At 31.8% G+C, this 25919-nt stretch overlaps 1 long non-coding RNA gene across 1 annotated transcript; it reads right to left on the reverse strand.

Annotated features, from left to right (window-relative positions):
- Positions 1–14277: 14277 nt before the first annotated feature.
- LOC143244516 (uncharacterized) lies at positions 14278–24668 on the reverse strand. The gene is made up of 3 exons (XR_013025129.1): positions 24559–24668; positions 21032–21705; positions 14278–19248 (listed from the first exon to the last, which is right to left on the reverse strand). It is a non-coding gene; the product is annotated as an uncharacterized LOC143244516 (long non-coding RNA).
- Between the last annotated feature and the right edge of the window lie 1251 nt (positions 24669–25919).

The raw sequence follows: 25919 nt of genomic DNA on the forward strand, positions 1-25919 counted from the left end.
ACATTTAACTTCACAGTAAATATCATTGAAAACTATATTATCTCATACATTTTATATATGAATTAATATTTAAAAATAAAGTTGATATTATTAAAAATGAAACACAAAAGCTACAATTTTCAATTAGTTAGTCAAAACTTTCAGACATTTTTTTAATATTGTACATCTTATTTATTTTTAAATATTTGTAACATTCTTGTAACAATGCACATATATGTATTTATAATTTACCATTAATTTTAATAGTTTTAAAAGTTTTGAGATAAATGTTAACTTTAACTGCAACTAATAAAGTCACTCCTTCATTAAGTTAAACATTTTAAAATGTACAGGACATTTTATAACAAGGAAATTAAATTTTCAAAGACTTATTGAAAAGATTTAGATGTTAAATTTAATCCAGTTATTTTATTTTAGATTAACAGTTTAAATATTGTCATACAGTACAGTTACTTCTCTCAAAAACAAACAAAAAACAGAATTCTTTTAAAATTCAGAATTTTATAAAACTTATGTTTATTTCTCAATTTTCTATCTTTAATTAATAAATTCATATAAAAATTGCCTTTAACTTCTGAACATTAAATACTTCTTTGTATCATACTGATACAACAATTGACCTTACATTCATATTATTATTATTTTTATATATATATTTGAACAGGTAAATGCATTTTACCAATCTGATAGTTAAAATCACAGCTAATAACATTAAATAGTAAATTTTGCAGCATATTTAATATTTAAGACATCTAATCTTGCTTTTTTGAATTGTCCTTGTGCCAAATAACTGATGAGAGATGGAATGTCTCAGAACTGATACTCAGTGACAGATTGGGCTTCACATTTAGTTTTTTAGCACTTCATATAAATATTATTTCTAAGAAATTCCATTTCCTTCTTTATAATTTAGGAACTTGATGAAAGAGTTTTATCTATTACACACTTTCTACACATATTACATGTACTATCAGATTACCAGTGGCACCAGTGCTCACTTGAGGTACCAGCAGTTGGTAGGGATGACAGTGCATGATGGCTATGAGTGATTTGCAACCTTGTATAGTAATCTCTGTTGAATTTTTTTTTCTTGTCCAATGACAAAAACATACTAAGGACAAAAGACATTTACTGGCTATTTGTGAGCAACATGCTAATTAATGGTAATACTACCCAGAGCCTCAAGAGCTTGCACCTTACCTTATCATACACCATTCATTTGGTGGTATTCATTTCATGTTTCTTTCTGTTTTGTTTTTTTTAAGTGATGAAAAATACTTTTTTCTGGAATACAAGTTTTCTCATTGAAAGATACAAGTTGGAAGGGTATAATAAATTGCATAAAAATGAAGACAATATAAAATGAATAAATAAAGTAAAGAATATCTAAAATGCCAATTATTTTACATTGTTTACCTTTCACTTTATGTTACTTAATAATAATTTGAGTGGCAGACAGAGAGTTACTCATTCTACATGTCAATACACTGATGACATTATCTGGGCTTGCAACTGGATGTGGAAAATTCCCCTCTCACCCTGCCACACACATAGGTAAATTAATTTTTATTTTCACCAACAATGACACTGATCATGTATTTTATAATCATCAATTATAATGTTTCATCAACAATGACACAACAATTTTATCAGTTATCATGTTAATGCAGCACATTCAAATTGTTTTTTCAAATTCTCAAAACAACACCTATATCATATATAAAATATAACAATATCAGACAAATAAAAGCAAACTACACAATATAAAATGAAACTGAAAACTATCAACTACATCTACAAACTAAATAAATGTAAGTAAATAGGTCAGGTTGAGTGTTTTAAGAAAAATCATGTTCAGTTGAACATAAAATTCAACCATTTTTGTCAAATCTTAAAATATACCAGCAAAGAACCAGAAGTGACATTTAGTGACATCATACACTACACCCTGCATTACTGTAAACTTCAAGAGTAATTCCTCCAAGGATTTCTCAATTTATGGCCATAAATTACAGTTTTTTTGCTTAAATATTCACTAAATACTTGAAAAACTGATAATACAGAAGCATTTCTGATGCTATTCACCACTTTATAACACTGTAAACATCAAATCTATGTGTGACCTTCATTCACTATGTACAGCAAATTTAGCTGCCCAATTTTTTTTCTGTATATTCAAGTGGAGAAAAATAGTTCTCTATAATGGGAAAAGGAGGTGAAAAAAGGAAAATCATGATCCCTATTGCAAATCTACATGCATGCAAGATAAAAATTTCATAAAGTTGGGGGTTACACATCACATAATGAAAATGTTTTCCACTATCATATAAGCAGAAGTTCCATTACTGTATGACATTGATAACTATTTTGATAAACTAAGAAATAAGTTTAATTTATGAATCACATAGCTCTTTTATAAATTAAACAATTAGCTACATTTTCATTCAACTTTACCCAAGAATGACAAGTTTTAAATTCTGGATTAGAGGTGAGTAACTTGTGGCTACCATTGGTTGAATTTGCAGGAACTCTCTCCTCCAATCAGAAACAGTGATAATCCAACCAATCATAACACATTCCACAATCCACCAGGACACTATAAAAGACTGACAACACCTACACACACCCACTGACCTGAAGACGAAAGGCAGAAGACTTTTGAAACATTGTCCTCTATGCTTGTATCTCCACAACAGGCAGTCGCTGTCCATTATAAGTTTCATCATGAATATGCTGCCTAAACAATCTATCAAAGAATTCACTGACTCATTACAAGTTATCATTAACATATTCAAGTACAGAATAATCACTACTAACATTTTCATGTACAGTGAGTGTAATAATTAACATCATTATGTAGTAGCTATAAAATTATTTTAAACATTTGCTAACTGGTAAAATATAGATTTAGATAATATAGATAATGAGGTTCCAATTACTAATAAATTATTATACATGTACTTTTTTATGTAGTCCATTTCAAAAGTTTTCTTAAACTTTAAAATTTATATATTAGTTTAGTATTTAGTATTCAGAAGGAAAAGAATTTTTAATTTATACTGTACAAGTATGGAGTAAAATGCACTGGTTTAGTTTGAAAATGTTTAAGTTCATTTTCAAGGAATAACAAAGGTTCACTATAAACCATCTGATTAACCTATTTTCTATCATCACAATATTCCAACGACATATATAAACCTGTGTATCATATGCAACCTTCTTTTCAAACACTCATTCAATCTCTTTTTGATGTTGCATCTTCTACTACACCTGAAAGCAAAGTTTTCCAAACAATGACCAACTTATAAGAAAGTTAACATTTCCTTAAACTGATAGTATTTCTGAAAGGTACTTCCTCTCATACAATAACTTTTTGATTAGTACTGTTCTATATAAATGCAAACTTTCAATGCTTGCCACTAGCCTTCCACCTGCTGCTTCTACACATTCACATATAAATGATTATGCAACAGAAACATAATGCAACTTCTATAACAACCAGATCCCTCTCCATATTTGCATTTATTAATAATTTCTAGATTGGTCAGAAGACCTATACCACATGTCACTAAGTGTAGAGGCTAGGTGGGAAATGTGACCAGAAGTAAGTATCTATCAGAAATACATTTTCAGTTTAGGAAAATGTTAACTTCCAACACAATATCTTACCTCTTCTCCCAAAATAGCAAGAATCCCACAATGACATGGAGGCCCAATAAAATAGTGATCCTCCTTAGCAAAAAAGAGACCACAAGGTGTTGAACCAAACCAAAATATTACATGTCATCGGCAGACCACTCTATATTTAATCTACTCTTTTATGACTGTCATGAACATAAAAGGTGGAAAAAAATGAATGAATCCCACAATATTTGCTACTAATTAATGGGACCTCTAAATGTTAAGTGGCTATAAAAAGACAGACAGACTATAGTGGAAGTTCAACCTCATCCAACACCTGGTGGTATCTGTAATTGTTCATCAGTTCTACAATAGACAGAGGATCACCAACCTCTTTACCTTGAAACAAGAATTGGTAGGGAAGACTAGCTTCCATGCCCAAATCCACTCTACTCGCACACATTTCCAACCCAATGAAAAAGCATCCAAGAGGTGATAGAATGGTGGAAATCACCAGTGGGATGACATACCCAATCCATAACCTGGCAGCACTGGGTATGGTTCTTCCAGTTCACAGTAGGAGGAGGATACACAACTGTACACTTATTATACTAAACTAAACCTGACACCAAATCCACCAGGAATTAACAACAAGATAATAGGAAGAAAAATTCCAAACCTGGGGTGTATCTCTACTCCAAAATCTGGTAACACTAGCTAGAACACATCTGAGGACATACTTATCTGGAGTATCTCAAACCACCACTTGACCCCAAAGGAATTGTATCTGTAGCTAGGAGGAACATCTCAATCTGAGGGACAAACTGCAACATATCTATATTTAATTATGACATGGTGAAATGCTTCTGACAAAACCCAGCACAATCTAAATTTGTGCATGATGTCCACATTAAGAATGGTGTTAATGCCATTTAAACTGTGACTGGGCCATTTCCAACCAACACCAAACCCACCAACAAATACCTGACAACATCTGAAATTAACATCAGGTCCATGGTAGAAATTGCTATTTGCCACTTACACCCACAGAATGCCACCACCCTACCCTCAGCTGATTGGTGTATAATGCATCACTCAGAAAGACAGACCTCCATGGCCCACCACCCCAGCAGCTAGGAACTGGTAATGGCAAAGACTCCCATACTCCACTGAAAGAAAGGAGAGAAAAATATTTTGGAGAGTCCAGAGAAGATAGTACAACAGGTAACCTCGATACCTTATCTTGCAAAACAAAGCTACCACTTTAATGAAGGCAATCGACCGACACTTGACAGCATCTGGAATTACGTATCATGTTTGTGATAAAAAGACTCAGTTCCATGGAGCATCCAAGATAGGCAGTAATCCATGCTTGCCTTATTCATGTGTGTCCATGAGTGTACAGACAAGGATGACAATATTCATTAAGAAAAAGATCAATAGAGAGAACTATTAACAATCTTGCAGAACACCCGCTCTCTATGGTGTGTGTAACCTAATCCTGCAAAATAATTATTGTAACATAAATGATAACTGAATGGAGAAACATAACCAACACCTGGCAGCATCTGGAAATGAACATCAGGTGCAAAGTAGGAAGAGCTATAATGTAACTCACACAGACCATGACCACATGATGGACAGTGCAGCTTTTCAGAAAAAAGTATACCTGATCAGCCAACATTCATCACAGGGTTGGAAACAATATACTACCAACAAGGTCCTTGTAAATAAAAAAATAACAAAAATATGGTATTCAATAGCCATAACGACAACCTAGTGAGCAAGATGGCAATTGGAGGAAAATAAAACCCACAGAGCAAGAAACAGTCATTTCATGTAAATAATATAAAACAAAGATATGAGGTATAGTCTACATATCAGCCTTTGATGGTGACCTCCAAAGGAAGATGGAAATGGATAGACAGGATCAAGGCAGGGTGATGAAATTCATTGAGAAGGTCCCCTAAAAAGGTAACACTCCTCAAATGAAAGGGAAGAATAGAACTGCCTGATTAACCAACAAATCCAACATGTAGGGGTAATGGGAGAGAAGTCCCACAATGAGAAAGATTCCATTAAATAAAAAAACAGTTACGTGAATCATAGAAGAGAACAGTGCAAGTGAGATAACAGAATGTGGTCCAGACCAGATACTGTAGGTCAGGATCAAATTGCACATAAGTGTGACAAACAAAGGATAATGAAAGATAATGAAGAAAAAGTGGAATTACTCCCTGTAGCAGCATTTGGTCTAAAACAAACAGCCAGTGAAGAGGAGAACATAGGAACAGCACATAATGAGTCAAGTGAAAAATGCAACCAAATGTGTTACAGAAAGCTATGAAGGATAAGATCCCTGGCAAAGTGTTCAGAAGTGAATATTATACTATTTATGCTGATAAACTGCCAAAGAGAAAAGATGTACAGAATAGGTGATCAATGAGACAAAATGCCTGGAAAATTTGGATTGACTGTCAAGGGTTCAGACAAAGGCAAAGTGTAAAATCTGAGAGTAGAAATGGATGGATGGATGATGTTCACCTGATTGAGACTAACAAAAAAAGAGGAGGTGATACCGAAAGCCTACTAAGAATTAGAAACCACATCTGAGCATGGTCAAAATGAAGCTACTAAGAGTATACAGTAAGAAGTGTTATGAATAAATAAAAGGTTCCTAAGAAGAAGAAGAATAGAATATGCATTAAGGTAATATTCTTTTCTGTTTTGATTGAAAGTATTCACAGCTTCTGCCAGAGGATGAGGAACAGGATGTCAAAAATGGGAAAGTTGAGCACCGAGATGTGTGGCAAAAGCATCCATATCCAGAATACACCAGTGAACACACAAAAACACCTGCAGAACTAATGACCATTCTGTTGGGAATATCTTGTTGAGCTAATATAACACTACATAACACAAATTTTGTTCCTGAATAGTATGTGTTATTTCTTAATTGCTTATGTTTTAAAAGTACAGAAAATGGCCATTATTCCCTTCAAACTTTGCTTTTGTGACCTGGATAATGAAATTTAGAAATTAACCTATTTTCTATGCAAAAACTGAGAAATTTGCACATTTTCATTTACATAAGGTTTGAATAAAACAATATATGAATCAAGATTTACATGTACTTATACTAAAGTTATACAAAAATGAACAAAAATGTTTAGAAGTGAGTAGTTTTTTGAGATTTGCAATTGTAATGTAAATCACTTTCATGTATCAGCCCCAAAATATAGTCCTCCATCATGTTTTCATTATACACTCCTTGGTAGAGGCATTCAAAGTCCAGTATATCTTGGTGGAAGCACTCAACCAGTTCCACATAATTTTTGGCCTTTTGATTGCCCAAGAAGCCCCGAACCACTGCAACAAAGCTGCCCCAAGCTTTTCTTCCTTCCTACTGAGCTTCTTAGGGAATTCTGTGCACTCCAGGATCTTCTTTATTTGTGGTCCAACGAAGATACCAGCTTTGACTTTTGCCTCAGACACCTTAGGGAAGAAGTCTTGAAGGTATTTGAAGGCTGCAGACTCCTTATCAACAGCTGTGAGAAATTGTTTTATAAGACCCAATTTTATGTGCAATGGTGTGAACAACACCTTCTGGAGGTCCACTAGTGGCTCACACTTGACATTGTGCCTACCCACAAGGAACTCAGTCCGTTGCAGCCAGTGCTTCCTGTTGTAGTGTGCTGCTGTGTCCCTGCTGTCCTAAAGGCAAAGATAACAGGGAAACTTGGTAAAGCCTCCTTGGAGACCCATTAGGAATGCTATCATTTTGAAGTCAAATAACCTCCAAGCTATGCTCATCATACTTCAAGGTTTCTAGCAAGGTCTTGACACTGTTGTATTCCTCTTTAAGATGCACCAAATGAGCCAGGGGTAGAGACAGATACTTATTCCCATTATGGAGCAGCACAGCTTTGAGGCTTCTGGATAAGCTATCAATGAAGAGGCGCCACTCATTTGGGTTACAGGCAATTCCAATTTCCTCCCACATACCAGATACACTGTGGCAAAAGCAGAGCCCATTTTGAGGAGTGAACTTCTACAACATTTTAGAATCTACCTGGAAAGTTCTGGAAAATGGGTAAATTTGAAAATTTCATTACCCGGGGTCACAAAAGCAAAGTTTGAAGAGAAAAATAGGTCATTTCCATTTACTTTAGACATAAGCAATGGGGAAATAACACTTTCAGCCCAGGAACAAGAAAAAGGAAAATTATGTTACATAGTGTAACTGGCCCACGATCACATTCATGGAGTATGACATGCTAACAATTTGATACAATGACTATGGTAGAGGAGGTTCAATATTTGTATATTCTTATACATTTCAGACAAGTCTCAGGTTTATTATGTTACGTTGTATCAGTAATTCAAGTAACTGGAAAGTTGAATTTGAATTTAGTAGTTAATTAATTGTTAATATGTATTAAATTTACTAAAAAGATATTTGCTAACAAAACTGATACACACAATTTCTTTTTTCTTTTAAACATATTTACATTATAATATACAAACATAAAACAATACAATTAATAATAGTCAATATTGTTGCACCTTGCTTAAACCACTGACCTTTTCCTTAGCTAGGAATCTAGTTATAAGTGGTTATATGTTACTTCTTATCAAAAAAACATTTAATGTCCTCTTGGAACCAATAACATCTAAAATAATTCACTGAAAATGAATGCTTTGTAATGTTCAAAATCTATAACATTCCTGGTCAAATTATGTAGTTTTATATTAACAGATGTTAATCACAATTATAGTTTTCTATGACTATAGTGTACTGATTGCAGCTGTCCAATGATATCCTCTTTCACTGTCTCTTGGCTGGCTGCTCTTTATACAAATCATGAAAGACTAAAATTTTTACGAATGATCTAGCAAGCTTTCATACACAAATATCATTGACTGTCATTTTCAAGAATTTTCTACAAGTTTCAACAACAGGCAGAACTTGCATAATACACAGTCAAAAATGTATCACATACAAAAAAAAAACACTATACAGAAACAAGTATAGGCACTAAAATAAATGTACAACAGTAAATCCATTATAATGGAAATAAAAAAACTCATGATCAGGTACTCGTGATACAGATACTACCATGGAATCATTGAAATTAACCATCACCATGTGTCCCCAAACATCCAAAAAGAAGTGACACAAACATGACAAACCTTCAATAAAACTAAGATATACCTAGGGAGGGATGATTCTGTCAGTATCTAATGACCTGAAAACTGTTGAGTGTTGAGGTTATGAGGTTAACCCAAAAAAAGAGGCATCTGAAAAAGATGACAGTCCAGTCAAGGAGCTGGCAAAAGAACTCAATTGGTAGTATTGGTCTGATCCAACCACCAAGTGAACATGGATGGATACAGAGGGGGGATGGGGGGATGCATCCCCCCACTGGCCATACCAAAATTGTGTAGGTTAATGGGAAATCAGAAATATAAAGTAGTGATCATCTCAATTAGAATATTTTTGCTGTATGTTTACTTGTAACATGTTATTTAGGAATATATGAAAGTTCATTGTCACATGCACTATGTTGTGCGATTCAGTATAGTGCTGTACGATTACTTGTAACTTGATATTTTAGAATAAAATGAATAAATGAGAGTTCATTGTCATATATGTTTATTTTCTTTGTTTCTAAATTAATTCCATGAAATTTACGTTGCAGTAACAAGGAAAAGTTTACTTGGGGTTGGGTTTAAGTCACTGTTACTTAGTCGATCATCCCCCACCAAAAAATCCTGTATCTACCACTGCAAGTGAAGTTGGCCTGTGGGTGGGAAGACAGAGTAAAGGGATCATCTAAGGGATTCAAGTGAAACTCCAATGAGTCAAGTCACCAAAGGTGGTAAATGTGGGCACGATAAAGAGAAATGAGGATTTAAAGAAAAGACCACATCCTCAAAAGAGAGAATTTTGAGAGTAAGAGAGAGAGAGAAGCTGATATATTGCCAATGAGATGTTCCATATCCCATAAACAAAGGGAAGGTGGTTGGTCCTGACTGATGAGGGAATTGAAGAACATACCTAGATGAATCAGGTACTGCATGAGTGTGGAAAACAACTCCACCTTGATAAGCCAACCCACTCTGACAGCCTCTCAAAGGAGAAGAAACTGAGTATGAAAAACAGATTCGACCTGAGAAGAAGCCAAAATTAGCCAACTGTCCAGGTAATGGTGGAAACTAAGGCCCCTGACATGAAGCCGTCAAGTGAATGGTTTGGCTACTCGGCAGAAAGTATAAATGGTACAGTCCAAAACTGATAAAATAAGAGAAAGGGAATGTGAGGATACTTGGGAAAAAAAAATATGTAAATTGGCATCTGACACTTTAATCTTTATCATTCAAAACCCAGAATTGAAAACCCATTGAAAGGTTAAGTAAGACTCATTAACTTGGGTATGTCCAAGAAACAACTCAGGGACTATAAATCTCTAACTGGTCACCAATACCCAGGAATAGAAGGTTTCCCAAGTTCTATGGCCTGTTTCTGAAACAAGTTCTGAACTGTCTCCTGTAGATGCTGGTGTAAAACAGAACTATTTGGTGAAGGGAAAGGCAATGGGATGAGGAGACAACAATGAAAGTTAACTGAAATGAAGAGCTAGACCCTCTGAAAGAACCTGTATAACCTGCAAGTCCATTGTAAGTGGTAACCACATGTAGCAAAAGTGGAAAAAACCTAGCCTCCACTGACCCGAACTCTATGGCAGAATCACAAATGCTGGAAACTTCTGAAAAGCCTTCAAGAAACAACTCAACTGTGAATCAATGAAGAATGAGTAGCCATGACCAGCAAAGGAGCAGATGGGAAGAAGAACAAAACTTTACAAATTAAAATAAGGGAAGGAAGATCTATGGAAATGCATAAGCATGACCTACAGATATACAAGGTGAATGCAGCAAACTGAACACTGATCAAAGTTGATCCCTATATTGTCCGGTATGAACCTCAACACTAGATTCTTTATCACGGAGAGTAGGTTGAGAATCAAAGGAAACAGGAGATAATAGACAAAACAGTACAATCCTGATGAATTAATTCCACAAAAGATGAAAGGAGGTCTGGGTAAATCCCCAAATATCATTCATGACTAGGAAGCATACATGGGGGTAGACTATCCAAATTTTCATCCTGCCTGCAAGATGCCACACAAACACGCATGACAAGACATTCATCCTGTGGTGATGAAGGTTGCAGGAGTGTAGAAATTTCTTGTTAAATAACTGTTGTCACTTCCTCAGCTTATAATTGAGTGCTCAGTGTAGTAGTAGTAGTAGTAGTGGTGGTCTGAAAACCTGCAGCAACAGTAACAGCTATGGTAATGTAACTACCTGAAACTATGGGTACCTAGTGACAATTCCAAATTGAAGTAAAAATATATGAACAATAAGAAAAGTGAGAAAAAGCAATTTTTAAAATTCAAAAATGTACAAAAATTAAAGAAGCACCGAAGAAAAATGAAGTCTGTAGTATAATGGAAAATATAAATAAACTTGCAAACAAAAACCAAACACATCTGTATGGTACTACTACTAATTTAGAAGCAATTAGAAAATGCAAATGTGGAGGGGAAGCTGGTTACAATGGAGTTGTGCCACATTCCTATTGGTGGAGGGAAGTATTAATAAAAAAAACTATTTTGTAAAAGAAGGTAAAATATTGTAACTGAAACTAATATTGCTTTGACTGAAGTCTTGTCTAAGAATATATGAACAAGGCTTCTAACATTACATGTTTCAACTATTTCTAAGATAATTAATTTCTTCATAAGCTACCTATTTGACTTCCCCTGTGCAAGGATCATAAACCCCAATTTTCGTCTTTACATATAGTGACAATTCAACCTACAACGCAACTCCAGCAACAATCTTCTATAACATCAGAGTGATTGATCTCAAACAGAATTTCCCCAGTGCCAACATTCCAGATATAAATTTTGCAGTCAGCACCTGCCATTCCAAACAGTTTTACTAGTTAAATGATATACAAACAGTAAGTACAACAGCATTAAATACATCTATTATTAATCACAATTCATTAGCTAAGCCATATTTATAACAGCAACATTTGAAATGATTTTATTTCTAGAAATAACAGTACTACTAACAAATTTATAATAATAATTACAACAATAGCAATAAGTAGTCATGATTCTCCTCTGTACAGTTTAAGAGATGATTTACAACTACCACAGTCATGCTAATAAACAAAACTAGCAATAAGCAGCAATAATTCTCCACTGTAGAAATAAGAGAAACAATGAAAACTGCTCATTCCTTAACTTCTTATAACTTATTATAATTTTTATATTAGCTCCATGCATGGAAACTTCTTTTAGCTACTCTACAGCTATAATAGACTTACTTTGGACATGCACATTTTACAATACATGATAAGAAAAATGTTTTCTTCCTCGTTATACATTTTTATTTAATTTCTTTAGAAAAAATTACTGGTGAGGTTAATATATACTAGATATCACAAATAAAAGTTTAGTTTACTGCTGATAATATGAATAAGTCCAGACAACAAACTCATGCTTCCTCAGCTCAATATTATTCAATTTATAGATTATAACAATGTCCTCATGGATGCAACAATGACTTTACTTATCAGTGTTACTAGGATGGCACATATCTATGAAAAAAGTAAGTTATGTATCTTAGAAATATTGGACACTGAGAGTGAGCCATAACTATGTACCAATTTCTTAAGTTACCCTAATAGCCTGGATAGTGGAAGTCCTCTCAATTTATTTTCAGTTGAGTTAAACTAAGTAGAATGTTAACACACACACACAGAGAGAGAGAGAGAGAGAGAGACACAAGATACAAATTATTGTTTACTCACTTGTTTATATACTATACTTAACATAGTGACTGGATGTATAATAATGGACTACCCTACACATTTATAAAGTTGCATAAAACTCAATAATTTATTATTTTTATTGCATACACATATGAGTAGTGAAAATGTTAAGATTTCATTACAGCTCACCTGCACTGAGCAATACATTATTAGCAGACAGGTGCCACTGTATTTGGCCAACCTTCTTCTGGTGGCCTACTAACTCAACAACAGGATCAATCGAGGGTCGGACTAGACCTCCTTCAGGGATGTGCCATATTCGGATGAGAATGTCATCAGAGGCACTTGTTATGACATTATCACTGTGAGGACACCAAGCAATGTCCAACATAGGCCCCTTGTGGGAAGGTGACATCAATTCTTCCAGTCTATAACATAAAATAGTTAAGAGCATTATTTAAAAATGTTAATACCTTTTCAATTATTACATTTTGTTGTATGTATTTAAACCAAAGTTGCATTTTAAAGCTTACAACCTGTAAATTTAATTATATATCATGTTCATATATTACACTATAAATTAAAATCTAACATTGCTAGGTATTTTACTAAAGTTTCAGTGTCAAGAGGATTCCACTGGAAAATGTCCATAGAATTTTAAATTACCTACTAAGTCACTGATAAAAAACAAGACCTTGTTTAAATATTTTTATAAACATTTTAAGTTAATTTTAAAAGCTTTATATAAAACACATGTTTACAACTATGCAATTATAAAATTAGATCATCAGAACAAACTCATAATTTAGTATGCAATCTGAAATCAATACAGAAAATTGGAATTATTAACAGTAATTTAAGAAAGAACAATGAACTGAATCAATTTTAAACAGAAATATGATATTGTTTTCAAGCTGTGTTTTCAATTTTTAATTTAGATGTTTATTTACTAAATGTAGGTATTTCTTATGTTACAATCTCTAAACAACAAATAATAAGCAGAAATTGAAAATTATATAAATGTTAACATGAGGGAATCAATGAATTATTTAAGGAGTTAATGTGTTATTCAGTTCTGTGATTTAGTTAATAAGCTAAATCTTGAGAATGTCTTCATATCCATTATCAATTGACTGGTGAAAGTAAATTAAACAACTTTTCTGTGAATTAGGCATATTATTAACCTAAAATATCTGTTTAACCCTTTCACAATGGGCTCAGTATAATATACACAAGTACATCTACACATTTGCACTATAACTTTTGATATAACATGTGTTTCTTCAAAACATTTGGTTGACTTTTAGTAAAGATTACAAGTTTTTGTACACACACACACAAAAAACAGATTCTGTAATAAAATATTTAACTGAAGATTTGTTTGTAAAAATGGTCTTTTGTTACTAATTTGAGTGTAAAGTGATTTCATGTCATGATTAAAAATTATTCTTCATCCCAAAAATCTCAAATAATATTTGCATAATCTTTAAAACATCCTAAAAACATTTCAAATGTTTATTTCCAGTAAGATTTTACATTTTATGGTATTTTCTTTACCCTAACTATGTGGGGTCTGTCACCTGACCAACCTTGCAACCATCATAAAAAAAATAAGGAATATAAATTATGCTTTTTTTTCATGTAAGAATGACTAAATATTATAACACAAAAATACAAATTCTTGATGATGAGAAACCCACTTGAAATAAAAATGCATCTCAGAATGACTGATATGGGTATTATCACTTTTACTGATAAGCAGAGAACAATGTTTTGACCTTCCTAGGTCATCTTCAGGCTAAGAAACACAAATAATACAAAAAATACAAATGTTTAGACTAAATAGCTTAAGTCTCATAATTATATATCATTGTATATGCACACTCATGTTATGTATTCTATAATATAAAACTGACATTTGGTCTTCCCTATTTTGGTTGTGTTTTAGTGGACTAGTATTTTGTAATATACAGTCATATTATTATTATATATTACATATGTATATATATTATTACTATTTCAAAATAAATTAAACTTATTTTTCCTAAAATATGGAACAATAAATAAAAAGGTAAAGCAAACAATTATCTCTTCTAGCTATGACCTTTGAACTCTGTTGCTACTGTACATAGGTTGCTAAACCTTTTAAAATTTTGCATGTGGAAGACATTAAATTTCTTTTAGGTTTTATATATACATACATACATGCAGTTAAATAACTAAAAAAATCATAAATAACTATGTTGATATCATAGAATTCAACTATACTTTATTAAACTTAGAAACTAAGATGAATTTAGGTTAAAAAAAAGAAACTTCAAGCAGACTAAAGACACAACCTATCTTCTTGAAATCATTGATTGAAAGAACATGACAGTTTTTCACAGATTGAAATAGCTGAGAAAATCACTAAAGGACATTCTAAGCTGTTGAATGATTATGCACATCATATATTGAAGTGTATATAAGGGACCATTTCCAAAAATGGAAAGAGGTGAATAAGGCCACTGTATTTGATTCAGTACATAAGCAATATCCCAGCAAAATAAAAAAATATGATGCACTTTCTTTATATTCTAACTTGTTAATGTTGGTCATATGAGTTCCTAATTTGTACAAAACTATAGACTGAGTATTTTGCTTATTTGGTTTGTTTGTTTTGAAGTAAGAACAAAGCAACACAATGGGCTATCTGTGCTCTGCCCACCATGGGTACTGAAACCTGGTTTTTAGCAGTGCAAGTCTGCAGACATACCTCTGTGACACTAGGAGAGTTAGTATTTTGACATCACCAACATCTAATTCTAAACAGAGCTGTATTCAACACACCACATGATTTGCTAAGATCTATATTTAGGTGCATTATTTTAATATTTACTTTTAAATTAAGAAATTAACTCATACCTAATCTTAAACTTTAAATTATGATCTACAGTTCATAAAGTAGTAGTTCAATACAATTTTGAATGCAAGTCAATAAACCTAATGACATGGCCTTTGACCCAAGATCTGTTGTGAAAGGATTAAACATTGTTTGTGAAGTTAGGTCAAAAGGTGAAAGTAACTAGCAATGCATAAGAAACAAATTAGTTCACTATTGTCATGTGGTGGACTTGGCATTATTTTGTAACAAATAATCCTAAAGAACCAACCCAAGAATAAAATATTATTAAATACATCATACTTAGTAATATCAAAATAGGCCTAGCATGTAACATACTAACACACTTTTCTCTATATTCTGTATCCCAAAGACCGAGCACACAGTCTACTTTAAGGTCACTAATATACTTTCCATGATACTTGGCAATCCCAAAGTAGGCTCAGAATACAGCCTACAATTTTTGTTAAAATCTTTTCTTAGCACCTTTCTGTCACTTTTTATATAATCTATAAAACCAACTGATAGTGAGAAAACTAGTACTCTTACACGACTGATCCATATCTATCATTACCTGGTACAAAGTCACTAGGTTAGTTTGCTAAAAACATTAATGTCTATATGATCCATAAAGGATATAACTATTTTACTGTGTGACTCTTGTTGGCATATTTGATAAACATATACTTTAATAAATGTACCACACTCTGAGGGACAGTCCATTAACAGCTTAAACCTTTTGATTAAAATATAAGGCAACAAAAAAAAACTAAATGAACAAATACTTAAAACATTATATAGTTTTGTTTATAATAAGGTACTGTAAATTACAAATAAACTGATCAAAAACCAACACCTTCCAAGAAATATCCACAAAGCTTGTTATAAATCAATATACTTTTGTGAATATGTATCTCCCCCTCCACAATATTCAGTGTACATTAGGTTTCATGAAAAAATAGTATTTAAAACACAGGAGAGCAGAGAAATAGACACCTAACACAGGATAAACTTTAGACTTCTTTGTGAGAAAGGTGCATTGTAGTATATACTAGACTGTGGTAGTCAGCTACATAAATATATTTATTCACAATAACAAATAACAGGCAATTTTTGAGCAAACAAGACTTATTCTCTGACATAATATATACAATTTAACATGTTCTGTGAATCAAAACATTATTACTAACAATCCCTGGTGAGGCATATATGTATACAGTGTTTTGGTTCAGAGTTCTCTATTACGTACATAGTAATTTTTTTTACCTTTAACCCATTTAAAAAGAAATGAAAGATAAAATTCCAAGTATAACTGCTTTAGTCTATAGAGATGACACAAGGTATCTTTGGTCAAAGTCTCATCTCTATAGATTGACATAAAGAGGAATAGCAGACTAAAAATTTTAATTTTGGAGAATAATTTGATTATTGATCCCTGTAACATTACAAGAGTGATATGAATTTCAAATCTGTGTTTTAGTCTGTGAGGGCTGTGGCAATGAATCTTGTGCAAAGTTTCATTTAGACCAAACATAATAAAGAGAAATAGCAGGTCAAAATCCTCAATTTGTAATTTGTTTCCCCTCTGACACCTGTACAAACAAACGAAAGTACAAATCACAATGCCTGAGGAGGCTATGCCAATGCATATTGTGCAAAATTTTACTAATTATTTATAATAAAAAAGGAATAGCAAGCTGAAACATTGGAAACTTTTTTTATATTTTTGACTCCTGAAAAACCTAAAGAAATACACAGAATTTATATCTGTCTGCTTCAGTCCATTAATGTTGTCTTAAAATATCTTTATGAAAAATGCTTCATTTGGATTGGATAAAATACACAGAAATATCAGAACAAAATATTTAATTTTCCATTTTCTTGTAGCTTTGCCCCTATAAATTATAAAAATAAAAAAATACAGAAATCTTATATTTTTCAGTGTCAAACTGCATGAATTATTATTGTATTTTTGTGGCAAGTCTCATCTGGTTGATGGAAATAAAAAGAAACTTTGGACCATAAAATGTAATGGAAGCCAAAATGAAAGGAGAAAGGTATCTGGTCACATTAATCTAACACATATACTCTCTCCAGTTTCAAGATAATTGGCCTAGAAATATAGCAATAATACACATTTATAATAGTTGAGAATAAAAAAGAAACAAAGAAAATACAAACTCTCCCTTCTTATACAGAAGATATAAAGCATTGTAATGGTCTGAACAATCTGAAAAATAAATAAAAGTACTGTGTTATGAAATACAATGCAATGCGCAGAAGCAGTTTGACTGTTAAGATTTAATATTCTACAATTTTTAACTTCTTTAACAAAAATTTTATTATATTAATACTGGTATTTTTTTATACATTTATTGTAAACTCTCACAAAAGATAAAAATTCTGGAGAAAACTTCTGTCATTAAAATGAACATAACAATTGTATTAACTTGTGAATTGGGCAGCTGAATTGTTTGGAAGTACTGAGCAAATGTGGAAAGATTTTCAAGATTAAAAAAAAATATATTCATTATAGAAAGAAAAGGACAGCAGCAAGTAAAAAAACAGTATTGTGGACAATGTTTCATCAAGTAATGCTAAATTTTTGAAACAAAGTAACAAGTTTTTGCAAAACTATTTATTAATAGGAATGTAACATCAAAAGTTACTTTGTTTTAAAATGAGTCAGTGATCATGGAGTTGAGACATTGTCCTGGATCCAAAAAACTAGGGGTATGAAAGATAAAATTAAAGAAAAGCATTACAAATTTAATAAATATAAATTGGCCAGTATTACAGACAATTTGGGAAGATCTAGAAAGTTGGTCAAACAGGCAATTAGAACATCTGAAATTATGTATTAAATAAAAACATTGGCTTAAAAGATAAAAATTAACAGTGAGAATTTTTTCAAGCACATGAGTAAATGAAATGTCAGGATGGGGATAGGACCATTGAGAGATTATAAAAGTAGACTTATATCTGATGATTATGAAATAGGTTGTTAATTCTGCTTCTTCTTCTGTTTTTACTAACAAAGATTTAAGCAGTATTCTACACCCAGAACAATTGATAAATAAAGTTAAACAAAACAACTGCATAAATTCTGAGCTTGTTAAAATAAAATCGGGAAGTTTAAAAAATCATAAGGATCCTGGCCCAGATAAAGAAGAAGTTAGGACATAAAAAATATATGACAAAAGCTTGGCTGAAAATGTCAAAATGAACAGTAAAGATTTCTTTAAGTATATTAAAGGTAAACAACATGTAAGGATGAGGATAGGATCCTTGAGGGATGATAAAGGAAAGTTTATACCCAGTGATTTTGAGATGGCTGGGTTATTCAGTTTTGCATTTCCTTCAGTTTTTACTGATGAAGATTTAAATTGTATTCTTCATATTTAACAGTTCTTAGCCTTTATTGTTTAACTGATCAAGAAAAGACTTAAATTTAAATATATTCTTGATCAACTAAACTATAATGCCTTAATAGATAGTTTTGATATAATTTCCCTTTTCACAGAAGTCCCAACTACTGAAGCCTGTAAGATAGCTCTAGAATTTACATCCAAGACCCCAACCCATTAATACACACCCACCAGCAACAAATTTAAAACTCTTATAGAATCCACTACCACCAAAACTAACTATGTTCAATGACCAAAACTACTTATAAATAAATGGTTTAAGTATGGGCAATCCCATGTCATCAGTTTTTGCCAACATTTTCATGACAACAGACTGAACCTCAAGTGACCAATTTAGCTGTGCACCCACCACTATACTGGTACAGACATGTTGATGACACTATTGCTGTTGCTGGATTCACATTTACAGAGCACACACTTAGCTTTTTCAACCACACTGATTCCATATACTCCAACATTAAGTTCACCTGTGAATATGAAAAAACAAACCAAATAGCATTTCTCAACCTCAAGATCACAAAAACCAATACACAATTCAAAATAGAAATACACAGAAAAATCACTGATACTGGTCTATACATATCATAGGGCTCAGCACATGAAACAATTCAAAAACAACATATTAAGAAATCAAGTAAAGTGAACAAAACTATGTTCACTTGATAAAAGTAATGATGAAATCAACCAAATAAATCAACATTTCATCTCTACTAACAAATTTCCTTCAAAAATCTTTGAAATAATTAAACACACACACCTAGACTAACAACACAATAAACAAACAATAATAAATTCAAAAAAACAACAAACTATAAAACCTTACACTACTGCATACCATATATTCTTGATATTATTGAAAAAATAACCAAAATTTGGGAAAAAAACTTAAAACATAACATTCCAGTAAACACTAAATTTATTCAAAAACAAGGCACAAAACTAAGGTCTATACTATGCAAAAACTACACTGACAAACATAACATCAACATTATTCATAAAATAGTGTAACAACTGCCATAACTTCTATATTGGAGAAACAAGCAGAAAGATGGAAACCAGATTCAAAGAACACAAAAAAAACCTTTGCATATTTTTAAACATTGCAAATCAAATAAACACAGCATAACTGTAGAAAACACCAGCATAATAAAAAATGCCTTATTTATAAAAAACTCAAACCAAGATTGAACCAATACAAAAAAACACCTTCATACCTATATTAATTAATAACCTAACATCTAACTTCCACTCCCCCCTAGAGTATTGCATCCATTTACACTGTTGTCCCTAAGAAATTTGCCCAGCAACAATCAGTTACAAGCTTTCTTTGATAACCTGATGATGATCTAAGAAGTTTGAAATACTGTTCTGTACTTTATTTTAATTAAAGTTTTAATACCCATGCCACCTGTTTTTAGAATATAGTCTTATATCACCCATACTGGACTATACATTCCTTGGGACTCAGCACATGAAACAAAACAAAAACTCAACATACTAAGAAACCAAATAAACACAGCCATAAAACTATGCTCACCAGATAAAATTAATGATAACTTAGACAAAATAAAACAATACTTCATCAATAAGTTTCCCCCACAAACTGTAGAAAACATTATACGCACACACCTAGACAGAAAGCAAAATCAACCAACTAAAGTAAATATATCTCACGAATCAAAAAATCACGAAACCATATACTGCTGTATACCATATATTCCTGACATCAGCAAACAAATAACCAACATTTGGCAAAAATTAGTAACAAAATATGACATTCCAGTTAATACCAAATTTATTCAAAAACCAGGCACAAAACTGAGGTCTATACTATGTAAAAACTACACTGACAAACACCACACCAACATTATTTACAAAATACAATGTGATAACTGCCACGACTTCTATATTGGAGAAACAAGTAGAAAAATGGAAACCAGATTCAAAGAACATAAAAAGTCACCTTCACACGTTTTCGAACACTGCAAGTCAAATAAACACAACATAACCATAGAAAACACTCAAATACTAAATAAAGAAACAAACATAAACAAATGCAAAATTAAAGAAGCCTTACTTATACAACAACTTAAACCCAAAATAAACCAATATAAAGGAATGCCTTTATACCTATATTAATATAATAAAATAAATAAAATTATATATTCAAACATCTAACACCACCCTCTACATTTCGACACTCAGTTACACAACCCCTTTCAAACATGTGGTCAGCTTCCGGTCAGTTACCTCTTTCTTTGTGAACCTGACGATGACCGAAGAAGGTCGAAACGTTGTTCGCTCTTCTATGTAAAATATTTTCTCAACCCAAACGAGCCGTTTTTGCATATAAATTTCTCAACAAGTGGGTTTCTCGACATCACTGATAGTCTTATATCAGTTCTGGGAAGTTTTGGAAAGTCTGATAAATATCTTGCACAGTCATTTAACAAAGTTTAGAATCTTATCACATAGTCAACATAGTTTCATTAAGTGAAAATCTTGACTAACAAATCTTTTTGACATGCTTTGAAAGTGTTACTACATAAGAAGATGAAGGTAAGGGTGTACATTTGGAGTATCTGGACTTTCATAAAGCACTTGACAAACTGCCACACAAAAGGCTTGTAAAAAACTTATCTCTACAGGTGTGTAGGATAAGTTAAATAACTGGACAGAAGAGTGGCTAGTTGAAAGAAAGCAAAGGGATTTTATAAATGGAGTTCAGTCAAACTGGATTAATGTTGCAAGAGGTGTACCTCAGGGCTCAGTGTTATGACCATTGCCCTTTTTTATTTATATTAATGTCACAGATGAAGGTTGGTTGGTTAGCATTGAGAACATCCAAAACTAGTACTCAGTTGACCCTAGCCAAAGTGGGCCAGCCATTTGATCCTGGTGGGGAGGCACTTGGGTGTTGCTGGCTGTGAAAAAAAATGTTGCTGTTTTACAAAGGGATTTAGATCATTTAGTGAGTTGGGCAAATAAATGGTAGATGAGTTTTAATTATAATAATGCAGGATATTGCATGTGAGTTAATATACTTTGAATTATAAATATAATTTGGATGGGAATAACTTTAACAGTGTCATTAAAGAAAAGAATCTTGGTGAATGGCTCTTTAGTCATCCAAGTACTGATGTTGCTAGCGGTAGGGCAAATAGGAATTTAGATTATATCTACAGAAATACTGAATATAAATATAAAGAGGTTATAATTTTATTGTATAGGCCACTGGTTAGGCAACATTTGGAGTACTGTGTTTAGTTTTGAGCTCCTTACCTTATGAAGGGCATTGAATTGTTGGAAATGGATCAGAAAAGGGTTACTAAAAATGGTGTCTGGGATGAAAGAGTTGTCATATGATGAGAGATTAAGATCATTAAAATTGTTTTCTCTTCAAATAAGAAGAGTTAGAATGGATCTAAATGAAGTTTTTTAAAGTGTAAAAGGAAATAATGTTGATACATTAACATTTTTCATACTTAACAGCATGAATTAAAAAACTAGGGGACAAATATAAATTCAGGCAAGGTAAAAGCCTTCTTCAGCTAGAACAGTTTTATTACTCAAACAGAGTGGTTGGCCTATGGAATGGATTGTCTTTGAATGTTGTGGAGGCAGTAAATTTGAGTGAATTTAAAAAAATGCTTGGTAAATATATGAATGATATTGCTGACTTTAAATTTTCTTTTATTATTATTCTTTAATAGGCTTAGTTTGGCTTAAAGGATAGACCAACAGGTTCCCTTTTCTTTAAACGTTACGTTAATATAACTCACTCAATAATCCTACACTATTATAATGAACAACATTTTTCACTTTCCTCACCATTAGTAGTACACTATTTGTCAAAATTTGTTTTATATTCAACCTAAGTTAATACTTTAACTTACATATTTTCTATACAAAATATATTTATAATCAGAAACCGGCACAGTGCAATTCTAGTAGAATATTTTTTCCCCCTTAAGTTCGAAAACATCTCTTGAAACCCCACCTCCTATAATCATTTAAACAATTTAACCAAAGTGAACAATTTATTAATTACTTATTTTTAATCTTGGGAAAAAACAGTAGTTCTTTAAGTATTATTTAGAGCACAAATTTACAATAGTTTACCATGAAATAAAAAAGAATAGTAAACAATTTCAGTTAATAAATTTGTTTACTGTGGTACAAGACTAAGATTTTTTTTTTTCACTAAATCCTATCTTCATTTTTGTAGCCAAACATACAAGTCCAATTTTCTATTTATTGCTTTAAAGAAAGAAAGCAGACAGACACTCAGTGGTGTATGAACCACAATGGCATGCATAACTGAAAACAAGAACAATAGAGAAGGTTTGCTTTTTAGTTTTTCTGTTAGCTCCAGCTGAAATGCACATTTTTAACAAATTTCAAAATTTGTTATTCTATTTTAAAAAGGTTTTTTTAATATTGTGCATGATTTCCAAAAAAGGGTAATTAAAAGTAAATTGTGAAGTATTTTGTTTTAATTTCTGCTTTTTAAAAATTCAGCTTATTTTGTTCTAAGTCAGTGGCAGTGCACATATTTCAGGGTTTTTTGTTGTTGTTTTTCTCCAATATAAAATGAATAGTTACCTTGCATGTGAACTCTAGTTTGTCTCAAAAAACAAACAAAAATATAGTAAATTAAATTAGAGCAAAGCCTAGTCTTGAAATAACTAGCTATCATGAAAAGCTTTGAACAGTTTCATTACTTTAACCACAACTTCAGCTCAATGTGTACTTCACTGCTTTATATTTAACCACTGACATTTGTGCTCATCTAAACTTAGCATACCACTCTGTACTGCTTTGGCAATTATTCAGTACCCATACATAAATTTCCCTGTCAATTTTCTTAACAGATAAAAACTTGCATTCTGTAAAAGTGGTAATTAAAATAGAGTTTTTGAAAAAAATTATATACTGTTTGTTTTGATTAATATACTACCTTTTAATAATATTATTGCAATAAGAACAATGAAATTTTATTTACAAGCTGAAAAAGAAAATTTCTTCAAAATCCAATATACCTTTTGTGAGTAAAACAAGAGTACGTTATAGATATCTGTTACAAAAAAATTGCATTCTATCCTTAAAGCAGAGCAGTTACATTCTTGTAATACAAATATTTCTAACTTTTGTAATGTTTTCCTTGCTGTATAGTAAGAACAGACATACATTCTTTTCTTTGTCCACCATAATGTGATAAATTATTTTCATTGTGTGAAATTTATACACAGTCAACAATGGAAGAGAATATAAGCACATGTACATAAAAAAAAAGGTTAATCAGATCTATAAAAGACATAGCATTAAGAAACAATGTTACAGATATTGTATTTTCTGTACATAAAAAAAAAGGTTAATCAGATCTATAAGGGACATAGCATTAAGAAACAATGTTACAGATATTGTATTTTCTGACTATAGATGGTGTTTAAAATTGGTAGGGTGTATTTTTCTTCTTAAGGGTGGTCTTTGAGAAGTAAAATGTAAAAGTTAGAAATGAAAACTTTAATATTAAGAAGAATACAAAGATTTAGCTCTGGAAGTTCAGATCTTAATGTGCTCTCAGGTAAAATTATTTCAACTTTAGTTCCCTAGGTGTACGGATCTGAGGAACTACACTTAATATAGTTTTAATATTTTGGTGGACAAAAAATAACCTTGGTAGATCCAACTAGTCTGTCACTTTACTCTTCTTTGAAATTTTAACCTATGTTTCAAAACAGTTCAAATCCTTCTAAATTAAAGAAATTACTTACACAGAATCAACCTTTTCAAATATCTTCACATTACTAACAAAATTAATAACTTACTGTTTAACGATTGCCATGATGACAATAAACCCTCCAGAAGTAAAAACGTATTTTCAAGAGGGTTGGTATGGGTATTAAAAACTTTAATTAAAATAAAGTACAGGGCAACGTTTTAACTAACAAGTCAATATTCTTTTTTTTAGGTAAGGAAAGTAAAAATGTAAATAGTATTTCAAGTGAGACATGTTATTTGTACTGAGAAATAGTTATCTCTCTTGATTTGTACACATCTATAACTACATTTTAAAATTATATTTGCTTTATTACTAGCGACAGAGCAGTTTTTAATTGTTGAGAAACTGGTGATCCATAACTATATCATGATCTTATTATCCATTCACAGTATTGTGTTGAATTAGATATCACCTGCATTAAAAACAAAAGTTATCCAAGTTATAATGACCTAAACATGTTACCTTGAACTTCGTATAATTAAAGTTCATTAACTAAGTAAGTATCCAACTTATTAACCGATTCAAGTTATTTTGTAATAACTCAACATCTTTAATGCAATTAGAAATATTCAAGAGTTTAACGTCATTAAACTTTACTAATTGCTAATTATGCCTTTCTCAATGTTATTAATGTAAATAAAAAAGCAAAGCCCAAAAACTTACTGTTGGATACTCTGATAATGACAAAGATCCAATTTGATTGACTGTATTAACAACTAACCTTTTGCTTTCTCCCATCAAACCACATAAAATCCAGTTAACTAGTCTTTCTTCATCTCTTACCAATGTTATTTTCTTAATTAACTTTTGGAAATGCTTTATTGAAAGTTTTTTTTACTGTTAAATATTCTTGAAAATCCTTTATCAAAATACACATATACAAGTTAAATATTATAGGTAGCAAGACCAAACTTTGCACATACACACGTTTGCTTAGAAAATACGCACAACATATAATTCCCAATATAAATATTTCAGATATAAACACAACTAATTACAAGGCAGTGAAAAATATTTAATTAAAAACCAGCAAACTTTCTAATACTCATAGAGTTTCATATGTGAGAAGAGCAAACTTAGAATCTCATATTAATTTATTTATATCTTATCTTTTGCCTTTGTTTTATTACTCGATGAAAATTTATGACCACAATATTTGAAGCTGGGTAAAATTTTCGTTTAAAAATGACTACGCGCAGATTTATAAAATAAATTTTATATATAAATATCTATTTTAATAACCCTGTATTTCTCACGTATCGCTGACAAGATGACTAAACAATCTGCCACACGAATATTGCGTATGCGCTTTTAATTTGTCCAGCTGAGTACGCAAGCACACCTTGCCATGTA

This window comes from Tachypleus tridentatus, chromosome 2 (genome assembly GCF_004210375.1).
Source record: "Tachypleus tridentatus isolate NWPU-2018 chromosome 2, ASM421037v1, whole genome shotgun sequence".
Lineage (NCBI taxonomy): Eukaryota > Metazoa > Arthropoda > Merostomata > Xiphosura > Limulidae > Tachypleus > Tachypleus tridentatus.